General features: G+C 31.5%; 1 long non-coding RNA gene across 5 annotated transcripts; it reads left to right on the plus strand.

Moving 5' to 3' along the window:
• The first annotated feature begins 270 nt into the window (after positions 1-270).
• Positions 271-5,605, plus strand: LOC114308475 (uncharacterized). Of its 5 annotated transcripts, XR_014340290.1 has the most exons (8): positions 271-516; positions 626-696; positions 1,822-1,867; positions 2,014-2,054; positions 3,491-4,125; positions 4,701-4,802; positions 4,913-5,016; positions 5,256-5,605. It is a non-coding gene; the product is annotated as an uncharacterized LOC114308475 (long non-coding RNA). The 5 variants fall into 5 exon arrangements; XR_014340286.1 differs by having other exon boundaries at positions 4,913-5,605; XR_014340289.1 differs by having other exon boundaries at positions 4,920-5,605.
• The last annotated feature ends 10,265 nt before the right edge of the window (positions 5,606-15,870 follow it).

A 15,870-nucleotide genomic window follows, 5' to 3' on the forward strand; every position in this document is an offset into this window, starting at 1 on the left:
GAGAATCGGTTTCCAAATCTTCACGCGTTTGTGTGCAACAAAACCCTTGAAAAGGTGTGTGTGTTTCACGTGCGCAGGAGAGAACTCATGATTGGCTTCTTTGCTTCATGCGTGTGGTGTGATAATGAAGGGTAAAATTGGAAACAGAGATGGGGCAGGAGTTGACCGATATTAAGACCGGTCCATGGGACCGGTCCGTAAGTCCTTCAATAATTTATTTGTTAACACTGCATCGTTTTGAATGAAGCGCAAATTTCATCAAATCTTTGGCGCCACTGATTTTTCTTTTTTCCTCTATCTCATTTTCACGCTCAACTCTCTCACTCTCTCACCCTCTTTCTTCATCTCCATCTCCTATCTTCGTGCAACTAAGAATCACTCATATCCCATCGGCAAGAGCTCAAATTTGTAGAGCATCAATGTTGAAGGCACTGTAAGTTGTGAGGAAGTTGTTGCAGCTCTTCGCTGTTAACAAATTCACGAAGGATTGGCTAAATCTGGACATCTACCTGCTAGGTTATTCTTCTCCTCTCCTACTGCAGCTCTTCATTGTTGCTTACCATCATCTGTAACAATCTCTATTGCATAGTGAAGGAATTACTCATTAGGTTTTTCTATTGCACAGGAGAACGCTTGTTTGATTGATTCCAAGTCCTAGCTCATCACCTTCGAGAAACGCATTCTCTCTTTGGTCAAGTATCCCCTTTCCCTTCTTTTTCTAAAAACCCTAACATGTAATTGTGAAATTGATTATTTTGGTTTCTAAAAATCAATTATTATATTCCCCGAGCATTTTTTTTTTCTAATTTTCGTTTTTACAGACATTCATTTATAGTTGTTATAATGAGGTATTGTGGGTTTGAAATTTACACTTTTGTTTACAAATTGTTTGAATTGGAGCTTCTTCATTTGGTTTCTTCCTTAGTATTTTTCTTCAAGGTAACTTTCTTCTGCATTTTCTAATTTCTATAGTTTTCTTCATTGGATGATTATCATCTAAACACATAATAAATATTAATTGGCTAAAAAAACATAAATGTGTAAAAAAAATTATTAATTTTACATAATTTTATCTTTAGTGAGTAGAAATAATTTTTTAAAATTTAAAAATATTTTTTTGACATTTGTTTTTGTCAAATTAGTTTATATTTTATCAAATTGACAATTTTGCCCTTCAAATTGAGCAATGACATCTTCAATTGTCTTTATTTGGAACAAGATTCAAAATTCAGTATCAAATGTATCACAATTGAAAAGTCAAGAGCAAAGTGACATGAGCCCCAAACTATAGGGACTATTAGTGTAATTCGCCCTTATTTTTATTTTTTTAAATGGCATTTGAAGAGTCTCTTTAAAATAATTTAATGCAATGGTGAAATTTAAACAGAAGAACCAAAAAAAATGAAGGCAACACTTTGAAAGAACCCTTTTCCTTTTTTGTTGACCCAAAAAAAATGAAAGCAACACTTTGAAATAACCCTTTTTTGTTGACCCAATACCCTTCTTTTTCCTTTTTTGTTGAAGGCAACACTTTGAAATAACCCTTCTCTTTCCTTTGAAATGAAGACAATGCAGATTCAATACCTCCCAGAAATTAGACAAAATTGGAAAGTTGACCCTAAGGTGTTGCATAATATCATATTCTGCTTGCTTTTTTTTTTTTTAAATTTTTTTTTATCTATTTTATTTTTACAATTGTAATAGTTTAAAATCATATTGTTGTCTCATAGTCCAAAATCTGGCAAGGGAGCATTGAAATTGACGTTTATTTTCTAAGTTAAGTGTTTATTTTCTGATCATATTTAATATTGTAATCTACAGACTACAGTTATCCAAGATTCGATGAATAGTTACATTTTTATAGATGGTACAACCACTCTGTCGTAATCTTTTCTTTTTTGATTTTTGGTGTTGTGGGATTTCATTTTTCATTTGTTTAACAGCCCGTTTTCAGTTCTATATGCAAATTAACTATTCATACAATCATACTTACTTCTCTATTTTCATCTGCAGAGGGCAGTATCACTCCATCAACAACACATCAACTGATTCAGGTACCAAATATTTGAAGCTTTTAGAATGTCAATTATAACTCCACTCTCAAGCATACCATTATTTACCAGATTCCTGAAAATGACAATAAAACATGAATCTTTCATGAGATTGCTTTCTTTTTGTGTCAGCAAAGCATGGATGCTGCCTTGTACTAGTGTAATTTGTGCTATTAGTTCACAAAGGCAAGAGTTATTCTCTTGGGAAATTGAAACTCAATGCAATAATTGACCCATTTTGCTTGTTGACATCCCATTTCTTTTCCCAATATTCTACATTGATTCTGGAACTTTTTATTTATTTATTTATTTTATCGGCAAAAGAAACGAACTTCATTGATGATATGAACATACACTAAATATGGAATTACATCAATAAAGCAGAGGCAAAGAGCAACAAGCATCACAATGATTTCCTTAATCCTAACTAGATTGGCATCAAGAAAAGCACCCTATCATCTGCTAGCTCTAGCCAAGAAGTTGGTGAGGGACCAACAAGACTAACAACACAACCAAGGCAAGCCCCAAGAGGCACCTAGAACAATAATGATAGCAACAACAGTAAACTAGCAGCAAGCAGCACAAGAAACTTAATATGTTAACCCAATCTATGCTCACTCTTTTGAATTGAACATAGCCCATAAAGCTACTCTTACTCTCACCAATTCTTTTAGCTCCTCAAAATCAGGCTGGCCTTCATTAAACAAGCACTCATTTATGAGCTTCCAAATAGACCACATTACAGCTAGAGGGACAATCTCCAAATACTCAGAACTAATTTCTTATACTTAACATCTAATCACCACAGCAGTAGATTCTCAATGGAGTTAGGAATAGCCCACTTCAATCCCTACCAATTGATTACATCAAACCAAATTTTCCAAACCAACTGGCAAAATAGCAAAATATGATTCACTGATTCCTCCTCTATTCTGCAGAAATGACACAAAGTGATAGCATGCAGAATTATTCAGTAGACCAATCCTCTACACACACACACACACACACACACACACACACAAATAAAGGTTTTAATCCCTTTCCAAGCTAACTATCCAAAAAATTGCACTCTTGGAGGCACAGCATTGAGAAACAGACAGTTTGAAATTCTAAGGATGAGACCTCTTGTTAGCTCCCTCCATTTCCACACTAAAGCTACACTAAAAGATCCTGATGAGTGGGCTGGCCATTTGCAATAATCCTCCACACCATTATTAACATTTGGTATATCTGGCAGAAAATCATATAGTCTGTGCACATCTCCCTCCTCCACACAATTGATTTTGGAAATTTTTAGTGTAACAATATACGTAGGTGGGTTTTTATTCTTAGCAATCCCGTTTGACAAAACTCCTTTCAGTTGTACTTGTTTTCGCACTTTTATTTTAGTGAGATTATGAGTTTTTAGATGCGAATCCAACTCGAATTGTGCCTTGCAGAGAAGTTTGTGGTGCTAATTCTTTCATGATTGCCACTTCGCTAACTATGACGGGTAGCGCCCCCGAAGCAAAATGCAAAAATGCATTCAAAGTTGCCTATCCGCTCGAGCGGCCGTTTGTGCGCTCGAGCGGAGAATCTTTGGTTCAAGAAGTTTGATCACCTGCAAAAATACTATGACATGTTTTTTGCTGCTCGAGCGAAATTTCCTACGCTCGAGTGTAAGTCCGCTCGAGCGGCCATTCCAGCGTTTGAGTAGAGATCATGGAACAGATTGCCATAAATATGTGTTTCAGTCAGATTTTAGAGTTACGCTTCCAGATCTTCTTCTTGGATATTAGGATTTATATCTGGGGCTATTTTGCTAGTTTTCTTTGATGTTTGATTGAGTATTCAACTCATGGTTTAAGAAGTATACATCAAAGGATTGTTTATTTATTCTATACAAAAGAGAGAGTTGTTCTTCAATGGATTTTGGGGGATTCGACCCTGAAGCTTTGGTGGATTCTGGAGTGGCTCATCATTGTGATTCGACATCAACATTGTGGATTCAACGCTGTGCAAGACAATTCCGAGGTGAAGACTGTGGTGGGAGAGGCATATAGGGGTCGGTTCAATTCGGGCGTGGATTCGCTAGGTAATTGAGAGTACACTTGTGTAATTCCTTTTGTCTTCTTAATGGATTGTTTTGTGGCTTTGGCCCGTGGTTTTTTTTTTTTTATCACAATTGGAGACACCCCCATTGTGGTTTTTTCACGTTAAAATTGTTGCGTCGATTTGTCTTGATTGTTTGATTGGGATTGTTATCTACTGCTTAAAATTGATACTTCATCACAAATCAATATCTAGGGAATTTTTAGATTTATCAATAAGAAGTTGAAAATTTAATGTTCTGCATCTGTCCTTTTATTTCACTTTGCCGTAACTAATTTCCCAGTAGAGCATTGAAACTGATGTGAAGTTTAACGGTCCATATATATGGTTTTAATCCATGAGAAAGAAAAAAGATTCATTTTGTAAATGAAAAAATATATTGAATTTAAGTATTTGGTTTCGGCAATTGTTAATTGCTTTTGATGTTGTGTGTTTGCACTCAAATGTATGTGGGAGTTTTCACTCTTTTTTTTTTGTTTTATTCTGGCTGTCTAATGGTTCATGGACTTCTTTGTGGGTTCTAACAATACGTCTTATGATTTACCCTTTGGTGTTTAGGGTAAGAAAAGAAAAGATACAATCTGCATTGCACTTGCTGATGACACTTGTGATCAACCAAAGATTAGGATGAATAATGTTGTTATTACTCCATCATTCAAGGTACTCTCTCTCTCTCTCTCACAAGTTCTTTCTTTGTTTCTTCTCTGCCTTCGTTTTTTCTTGTTTTTCGGTTTGAATCTGCTTCTAGAGTAATGTTAATTTCATTACAGTTTGTAGCATAGCTAAATGAGTTGGAGTTTGGAAATTTCCATCATTCTTTAGGCTTTTGGAGTCCATGTCATATGTTGAAGTGGCATCCACATCTGAAATCAAGGTTTCTATTGCCTTAATGATAAATTTGAATTTCCGATAACACTAGTATTAACTATTCTACTCTGTTATTATTGATGCTAAATCTGGATTTCCCATAACACTTGAATTTCCTTCTAATTGTACTCAATAGAATATTGAAAGATAGTTAATGTTGTTTTCTAGAGTATTTACGTTTTTTGCATGTAAAATATTGGGATTGTTCATTTGCAGGATGCTAATTAATCTACTTTGGATTTACAGATTTTATTGCGTTGTGCATAACGCTTGGTCAGAACATACATTTCACCGACCTGATTTGAGTGCAAAACTAGATTTCTTATGAGTGGATTATTAGTGATGCTAATGGTTTGCAAGTTGTCTGGTATACATCTGATGGAATGCTTGGTGGCTGTCCCTTAAGTAGGTTTTTTATTGTTGTTTTCTGGTTTTTTTTGTTGTTCTATTCTCTGGTTTGTTTGGTAGTTGGTGCCTTACTGCATCCCTTCAATTGGACTTCATTAGAATGTTCAAAAATTTGCAAAACCTAAGGCTTAATTATAGCTTATTTGGAGCTGAGATTATAAAATAGCCATCAAACCAATTAAAAATCAGCACAAGCATTTTACTAAAGTCTATATAAACTTATAGAAACAAACCAAACCTATTGAACTCTCAGTTATAAAATCAGAGCTAAATTTGGCAACTTTATGTAGAAATACTTCAATATATCATAGTTTTGAGACCAAACATTTTATTACTAACATTTTAATACTGTAAACTTTTTTTCATATGTTTGAGAGATTGGCAATGGATAGAACATAGTTCAGGGAACATTAGAGGATTACATTTTGAATTTTTGAATATATTTTCTCATAGGATTTTCTTATGAATTTACAAGCTTGAAAGTTTTTTTTGGAATTCATTGTGACATGTTTGAAGTTTTGGATTATAAGAGCATCTCCAACGGTAGTAGGCATTTTACCTCTCTAAATATTACTATAAAATATATATTTTATTTTGCCTATCAACTGTTTTATGTTTTTACTCCAACCATGCTCTTTATTTTAGCTATTTATTCAAATACTATTAATTTTATAGAATGCCACGTCAACAACAAAGATGGAGGGAAATGATCCTAATGATTGAATATATTTTGCCTAGCGTTGAAGGCTAGCTACATGTAGCTAGTGAATATGAGTTGAGCCAAAATGCCTAATCATATGCCTAGTGCATTGGAATTGAAAAAAATGAATTACACTAGGCATTTTAACTAACAAGTATTATATGCCTAGTGCATTGGAGATGCTCTAAGGGATTTGTACTTTTTCTGGATGTTTTGGATTTGATATTTTAGTTATGTTTAGTATGCTTGTTACTTTTGAATTAAGTTTATATTTTGGATGCTTTGTACAAGTGTGTTAATTTGTTTTGATTGCATGTATGTGTAGAATTGATGCACAAAGGTAAGTTTGGGTTTAGATTATTTTTTATAGGTTTATGAATTATGTATTGAACAAGGAAATTTAAAAAATAATAATAGTAAATAATGAATTTTTGGTGACAGATTTTTCAATTGTGAATTAATGTTTGGTGACACTTGTTTTCATTGATACCAACCAAAAACTTGATTGGTTGTCAAAAGATTTGATATTTTAGTAACTAATTTGTTTCATTGCTGAAAGATACTTTGGTGATGTATTTATATGTCGCTAAAACCTAACATATCATCTGATTAAGGTTACTTTTAGCAACTAAATGTTAATTTACGACAACGAATATTTTGGTGTTTGGCGACTAAAATATTTGGTTGTTAATTTATTTATAAGGTGACCACAATTCATTTAGTCGTTGAATCATTTAGCAACATGGCTTTGGCAATTCTTTTTTTTTTGCGACACTGATATTTTTAGCTATGAAAATTACACTTTTAGTGACAAACAAAAACGTCACTAAAAATGCTTCTTCATGTTGTGGTTGGCCCTTAATCTGCATAAATTTGTGTCTTTTTCTTATTCTTGGGAGGTTGGCACATTTTTGTTAAGAATTTGGTCTACTTATGGTATTTCATTTGACACTAGCTTTAAAATGTCATCCCCAGGTGTATATACATTATTGTTGTTGTTTTTATGCAGGTTAAAAAGCACTTTTACATTATTGGAGAGTAGACCCCATTTTGTTGTGATGATTAAAGTGGAAAATTAATAATGGACTTGTGGGATTGTCTTTTCTTGTGATGTTTTTGGCAGGCAAATACAGTATGAGTGGGGGGACATTTGAGGCATTTGCTTTGGCCCCATCTACGGTTGAATTAGAATTTTAAAAATGCTTCATCCCTTAATTTCTCTTTCCCCAAACTCTTCTAATGACATGGCGTTATTTTATTAACCAATCAATTCTTTTTAAATTCTTCTTTTTTCTCTTAAAATTGTTAACCACATCATTGTGAGAGTTTGAGAGAATAGAATTTGGGAATCTGGCAATGCTCTTGGGATTTTTGCGGCCGTTTTTCCGGCCGAAAATGTGAATAAAAGGTTTTAAATATATTTGGAGTCACGGGATGCATTAGCACCTTGGTTCTTTTCTCTACGAAAGTATAGCAATTGCAAAAAGCTATGTAGATCTAAGTATTAGATACAAGGATGATATTATACTTTCGTTTGGCGTGTCAAGTTTTTTTAATTTTTTAACTATTTTAGTCACAAAACACAAAATAAATTTTTTAGCTAATAAGGCAAAATATTACACTCAACCTATAATCATTTTATTTTGCTCTCATAAAAGTTAAAAAAGTCTATTCTAAACGAGACTTTTTAATCCCAGACTAAAATAGTTAAAAAGTCAAAAGGTCAATCAGCATCTCAAACCAACCCTATATGTTAGTATTATTATTCAATAAAGCAATCTTGCTTAGTTGTAGAAACCATAATATTGTTTGTGACTTTTTATTAGTCATTCAGATCATATAGGTTAGTCTTACCATTATACTCAATAATTTTTCATATTTTTTGATGTAAGGAAATCAATGGTCATAACAAGCTGTGTTTTTAAGTAGTGTAATAAAGAGGGGCTATACAATAAAATTTTCATGAGGGGCAGGCAGGTTCTGCAGCAGAGTACAACTGCTCCAGTATTACTTGTGAAGGAAAAATTATTCGGCACCACAAGTGTCACAAAGTGAGTTCCAAATGAATGAATAGTTTAGATCAGTTTATAGTAATTTAAAATAACAATAATTTTTTAAAAAGTACAAATACCGATACAATACAAATATATGGTGGTATTGTAAAATTTTATAAATAATGGTGGAATATGTTTTATATGAAAATATTTTCATAAGATGGAGGATGCAGCATTTGACATTAAAGTTCCTTTACCATTTTTATATGATTCTTGTTTGGTGCAAGTTATTGTAAATTAAAATTAATAATTAGAAAGTAAAAGTTATAAACATTCCTCTCTTTAAGTTATTTATACGTAATAAACTGTAATCATAAGCCGAAACAAATAATTTAACACAAATTCTAAAATTAAAATATACTATAAGTAGATCATTTAATTTGTAACAAACAATTAATTTGAACCTTTTTTTTTTTTTCCCTTCATACCACTCGGTTGAAATCGTCTGTACTTCATAAGAATGAGATCTACATTTGATGATCAATAGTTGTGAAATATTCACATTAATCAATCTTTATTTGAAGGGTAAATTATATTGACCCCCTTTGAAGTTTATACAATTGCAGATCCCCGCCCCTTTTGATCTACCAATGTTTTAAAATCCATCAAAGCTGTCAGACTTATTTCACGTCATCTTTGTAAACCATCGAAGTTTGATTAATATACGCCAAAAGCTCTTCTACTACTATCGAGTGAACGTATAAGGACTAAAGATTAATTGATCCTCAGCACAATAGCATATTTTCTTATGTTTTGTTATGTTCTCTAAACTTATATTTTGATATCTTTAGATATCTATTTATAATTGAACTATTGTCGGGCGACTGAAGACCAATCTCATCCAAATCTCAAGTTCAAATTGACTCCGAATTTAAAAAAACCACTCAAGTCATGAAAATCTAGAGAGTTACAGTCTACCTTAGGAAAATTTAGTATTATTTCATCAGTATATTTGTGTAAATTGAAACTTTAGTACCAAATGATGTGGCTTCCCGTTACATTTTCATTTCAAATCAAAACATTTAATATTGTGACTCATAATTTCAAAAATAATACTGTCTTATCATTCAAAATGATTTTTTTTGTAAGAAATTAATTTTGTGAAAAAAATTTCCTTCTCAAAATAAAATAACTACGTTTGGGAAGTGGGTTGGCTTTTTGGCTTTTTGGCTTTTTTGACTATTTTAGCCTGGGCTAAAAAGCTTGGTTTGGGAAGGGCTTTTTGGCTTTTTGGCTTTTTTGGCTTTTTTTGTGAGAGAAGAATGTAATGATTATGGGTTGGATGTGATGTTTTGTTTGTTATGGCTAAAATAGCCTATTTTGTTTTTTGTGGCTAAAATAGCCAAAAAAGCCTGAAAACCATCTTGCCAAACAGAGGCTAAAGGAGATGTTCTTATATTCTAAAATAATGGGAAACTATAGCTTGGTATTACATTTACACTGGTTTTCCGTATCCTTGTTGGCACATAGGAGTACTTGTCAAAGCCATATCATGTTTTTTTTAAGAATTGCAAGAGAGTGATTGTAATGAAAAATTATTGATTGGTCTTGGAGTGTAATGTGATCATACCTCACACCAATCATAATTCATCATGCCCCTCATATTTCCCAACCACTTAATACAAATTTATGGGTCTCACACTTCTACCAATCACAACACCATTGAGACATTACGTACCGATATCCCAAGACCAACGAATAACTTATTGATTGTAAAAGCCATATCATTTTTTTTAAGGAAAAGGTTGCACTTTGTCATGGTGCAAATGGATTCTCAAGGTTCTTTGTTGGAAAGTGACAAAGGGAAATCACATTGGCAATTGATATGGTACCTAAGCAAAAGAGGAAATTCAATTGTAAAATGGGGTTGGCTGGTCATGTATCACGCCCTCTCACAAAGTTAGTTGTGGGATGACTTACAGGTTCGACTTTGTAGTAGAATACTTTGATTTTGAAAATTTTTGTAGACAAAATCAATTTGTAATAGTGTTAGAATTTGTTAGTGTATAAGGGCAATTTTGTAATTTGTCATACTCAGCCAGTTCGACACATCGAGATTGAAAGTTTCACTCTCTTACCCATTTAGTATCCCAACCATTGTTTCTCCAAACCAAATTTTTTGAAAATTATAGAAAATTTTGAGAATTTATTCCAATCATAGAGAGAATTTTTATGAGTTGATTCTCAAAACTTCATAAAATCTTGCATAACTTTGCATTGCTTATTCTACACCCAAGGTCGGTGGGTAATCGAAATTGTTTCAAAACAGAGATTGAAAGTGTTGTTTCGTGATATTCATAAGATAAAGAAGGTTGATTGAGTTAAGTTTTGCTCCTGGATTAACTACAAGTCATCAGAGTTAGGTACACCTAGGTAACCAATTGTAAATCCCATTGAATGTGTTTTGTATTATGTAATCTTTTAATAGATTTTTATTGAAAGAAGTGTTTTCCATATGTCTCAGTTCTGACTTTTGTTGTCTATTGTAAGGCTCATTGTAATGTTGATTATAATTTAATTATGACATATTGTAATTATTATTTTAATTATAACCGAATAGATCTTTAGTTATACTTAAAGTAGTGTTAATTATAATTTAGTTATGGTGTATTGTAGTTTTAATTTTGGTTATGACTGAGAAGCCTTTAATTATGTTTCAGAGATGTTTGGTTTTGATCAATTAGGTCACCACAAAGTATGATCACTCACATATGGTACACTCTTTTTAAAAGGTGTGCATTGTAATATTATCTTAAAGTTTTGTGTTTTTAATACATCGAGAAACAGTTATACATGTATCTAGCCTAGGAGAATATAGGAAAGGGGAAAAGATCATACCAGATGTACCTTGCTACAAAACGTGTAATTTGATCATAAAATTTTGTAACATCAACTACAAAATAAGTAATTCCGTCATAAATTGACATAATAAAAATTATTGTGCCCAACTAATTCTAGAGGTGTGTTGGGTATATCTCATTATTAGAATATGAGACCCAATTATTTTTTTTAAATATTTAATTTGATTTATTATTAATTATAATATATTATATCTAATATTTGGAGCTCAACGGGTACTTTATAAATAATTTGGTAACAGTTAAGATTTCGATAAAAAATCTAAAAGTTCACAATATATATTGATATTGTTTTTTTGGTTCTTCGGAAGGTGTGCACCAGCGGCTCAAAAATTGGTACATTAGTTTCGGTGGATTTTGTTGGATTTTGTTCTTCACGGATAAGATTGCTGTGTGTGAGTGCTTTTCTACAGTCAATTCACTGACTTTATTTCGAAAGGTTTTTTCGAGCTGTCCTTTGTAGTGGTAGTGGAACCTATTTTGATTTAGATTTGTGGGTTTTTTTATTCGATAATATACGTAGTTTAAATTTTGTGTCTTAAAAGTGATTTAAATAATTAAAACGATGTCATTTTGAATACAGAATAACATAAAAATGACTAAAACGACATCGTTTTGGCTATTTGAGTCATTTTTGAGCCACAAAATTTGAGTTACGAGACATTTTTCTTTGTTAATTTTGATTTTGAAAGTTTTTGTTAATTTATTTAGTGAGGTCATTGCTCTTAATTATTTGTGATTATTTAGAATTCACCTAAGAGTGATTTGTGACATAATTCATATATTATTTGTAATCTTTTGAAAACTTTTGATTGATAGTGGAATTAGATTTCGATCCTGTAGAAGTCCCTCACATTGAGGAAATCAAGTAAAAATTCTCGTGTTGCTATTGATTTAATTTTTCAACATTAATTTTTATTCTCATTAATTAATTTACTTGTGGTAAATCATTTATTTTCCTAAGAGCATCTCCAATCATGAACCCAAATTTTCATCAAATCTGAGTAAAAAAATAACTTTTTCCTCAATCTGATACCGAGTGCTCCAACGGTTGATTTTCATCAAATTTTCATCAAATCTGTGTCGGGATAACCGGTTGGTCGACCGGCTAAGCCAAATATATATATATTTTTTTGAACTGTTTGAACCTTTTAGTGGTCGACCGGTTGGTCGACCGGCCGGTCAACCGGCTGGTGACCGGTAAGGTAATTTTTTTTTTTTTTTTTCAATTATTTGAACTTTTTTTGGAACTGTTTAAACCTTTTGGTGGTCGACCGGTTGGTCAACTAGCTGGTCAACCGGTTGGTCTTGGTGAAATGCGGAGCCTGTCCTCCTTTTGGTGAAACGTTTGGTGAATTCTCGATTTGATATCAATTTGGTAAAACTGTTGGAGCTCCAAACAGTGCTTTTTTCACCAAATTTCAAATTTGATGCTAGATTTGATGAAGGGTTGGAGATGGTCTAACAAGGTGCATACCATAGGATTTTCCAACTCTTAATGAATTGCAAACGCATGTTAAATATTAAACTTAGGTGATTTTTGATAAAATTAAAAATTAAAAATTAAATACTGAAAGTTTTATGTTCAAATTTTAAGCTGAAAAATTGTTTGATAAAAAACTAAGTAGTATAGGAAATATGTATATTAAATTGGAAAATCATTATTTTTAAATTGTATTTTTTAATTTTGTATTGTTATAATAAGTTGATGGTGGTCATGGTGGTGGTGGTGGAGGAGACAATGGTGGCTATAACGCTAATGGAAATGGTGGTGGAGATAGAGAGGTAGTGGTGGTGATGATGGTAGAGAGGTAGTGTAGTAGCAATGAAACAACAGTGACAACAGTAGTGGTTATGATAAGGGTGACAATGATTATGGAGGTGAAGAGTTGTAGTTATTGTGATGGTAATAATAATGGTAATGGTGAATGTGGTTATGGTAGTGAAATCATGATGATACTTATGGTAATAATGACAATAATGATGAAGGTGATGGTGATGGCTGTTGAAGGGTGATTGTGGCGGCAATAATGGTGAAGGTGGTTAAGACAGTGGCGATTGTGTGATTACAACGATGTATGTCGATAGTTATGTATAAATATTTATAAATTTGATTAGAATTAAGTAAGTTTTCTATTATTCAAAATTTTTTTTAATTTTTAATTTACATTTGAAGACCCACTGAAATTTTTGAAGTGATTTTATTTGTGCTTATCAAACAAGTTTAACATATTTAATTTTAATTACTGAATTAAATTATGAAACGCTAACTTAACCTCATAAGAAAAAGTCAATATAAAACGCTAACTTAATTTCTTCTTTTCTTTTTTTTTTTTCAGAGGACGACGAGGGGAAGGGAGTAAAAGAAAAGAGATTCGAATCTGATTTTGATGAGCTGGCTGACCATAAATCGTGTTTTTCATAATTACTTCAGTCGTGTGAATTGTTAATTGGCATATACTATGTTGAATAGCACATTTTTTTTTTTGTCTTTGGTGGATTGAATGAAATAATTTTCTACAAAAGATTGAGGTAGCAATTATAAGGATATGCGAATCTTAAATATGGAACCATTTACATGGTCTAATACTTTATACTGAGCTTCCGTTTTCTTAGAGGGAAGGCTCGTCTTAGTTGATTTTATAGATTAGACAGCATTTTTGGACTTATAGGGCTCATCAGTTTTATTTTGATAATTTAAATTGTTTATCTCTGCAAAAAATAATATTAATCGGATATTGATAATTTCTTAATCAGAATATATTTTTGTTAAATTTTTTTTTTTAAAATTATATTTACTATTGAAAAAAATATGATTTGATCAAGGTGCTATTGATATCTGATCGACGTAATTTTTTACAAAAATAAAGTACTCGACAAGCTCTACATATTGAACGATTCAAATTATTGAAATAAAACTCATGATGGAATCTACAGACTTAATAACACCTTCAAATTCACTTTATGAAAGGGAGACAAGAATATCCCTTCTTTGGATGTCAATTTTCTTCCAAGTGTTTTGCCATTTTCTAGGAAGAACCTTTTTGTCTTTTGGTGGTGATTGATGTCAATTTTTCAAATTTAAACAAATCGGGGGAGCCATTATCATTGAGTAACTATCTGCCAAAGTGCTGGATTCAATGTAAAATAATAATGAGATACGTTTTGTCTGATTTTGATTTGTCAACTCCAAGAATAATTATGTGGACATAACACTATACAATGATTAACAAATAAAAATAAATAAATAATAATAGTCATATACATTAGGTAGTGGACTTCTCTAAATAGATACTTACTTTCATATTTTATCTATATTCTTGAGGGATTAATTCGTGTTATAATTAAGAAATTAGATGATCAATTCTTATCATATGCATTAGATGGCGGACTTCTCTAAATAAATTTTTTCTTTCATATTTTATCTATATTCTTAATGGATTAATTCATGTTATAATTAAGAAATTAAATGATTAATTCTTGTCAAAGACAAAAATATGTTACTTTTTCTTCTTAGGAGCTCTTTCCTAAGCTATATGCTTCTACTTTATTATGAGCATTTTTCTTGTATCGAAGTTATAGCATTAAACTTGTGGGCATGTGCCAGTGAATTTTTTCTTTATCAGAAAAAAAGAATTTTATTGACTATAAAACAATGTGTAAAACATAATGATACCCACATCAATAAAGTAAGGCCAAGTGTCATTGGATTTCTTAAATAGTTAATTGTCTAGTTTGATTATTCTCTTTTAGCTTGTAAGAAACAAACAAGTATAAAAAGAGACTCTTGGTAAGACGTATCAGTTGAGAATATATAAGAATGGCCAACTGAACTAGTCTAATTCTTTATCTGATTTGATGTTATGCACTTCATAGTTTTTAAAATAATAATCTTCTATCAATTGGAGAAAAAAAATTATAAATTTGCTTGGTTTGTGTTGTGTTGTATTGTAGAGCATCACAAATTAGAAAGTGATTGAAAAAATGTATATTTTCTTAGTTTTGTGTTATGTTCTTTCACATTTTACCTATATTTTTGGTGGATAAATTAGTTTTAAAACTGAGAAATCAGACGGTCAATTCTTGTCCCCAAAAAAAAAAAAAAAAATTGTATGATTTTTTCTTATTAGGGACCTTTTCTTAATTTATATATTTCTTCTTTAGTATGAGTATTTTTCTTATATTGATGTTGTGGCTGTTAGTAGTCAACTTATGGGCATAAGATTCCATAACCACAAATAAACAATCAGGTTGAATAATTTGATATTATTCGCTTCATATTTTTTTTAAATAATAATTTTCTATCATTTGCAAAACAAATTGACACATTTGGTTGGTTTTGTGTGTCGTAGAACATTACAAATTAGAAAATGATTGGTGAACAATTAATTATGTGGTTGAAAAGAATACTTAGGGGGTGACAATGACTTTGTCGAGCAATAGACAGTTGTGCACCATACTTTGGATGATTATATATTTTACTTTAGCAACAACAACGTTTTAAGAACAATTAACAAAGTTGGTTTTCTAACTCAGCATGTGAACATTGATTTGATTGTTTTAATTAGAATAAAATTAATGTAATTTTCAAAAAAATATATCTTTGTTGTGTTGTTTCTGATTTTTGTGCGTGTAGTTCTTGTTTGACATTAGCATATGACAGAAGGAACACCACATCGTTTGCTGTATTTTTTATATTTTATTTTTAATTTCAAAACTACATTTGATAAAAGGAGTGACATATCATCAAATTCATTGGCTGTTTTCATTAGGAATGCAATTTAGGCAAGCTCAACTTCAACAACTTAATTTTTTATTTTTTTTAAAGGCATTATATTTTT

Source organism: Camellia sinensis, chromosome 9, assembly GCF_055761805.1.
Source record: "Camellia sinensis isolate YWXY chromosome 9, ASM5576180v1, whole genome shotgun sequence".
Lineage (NCBI taxonomy): Eukaryota > Viridiplantae > Streptophyta > Magnoliopsida > Ericales > Theaceae > Camellia > Camellia sinensis.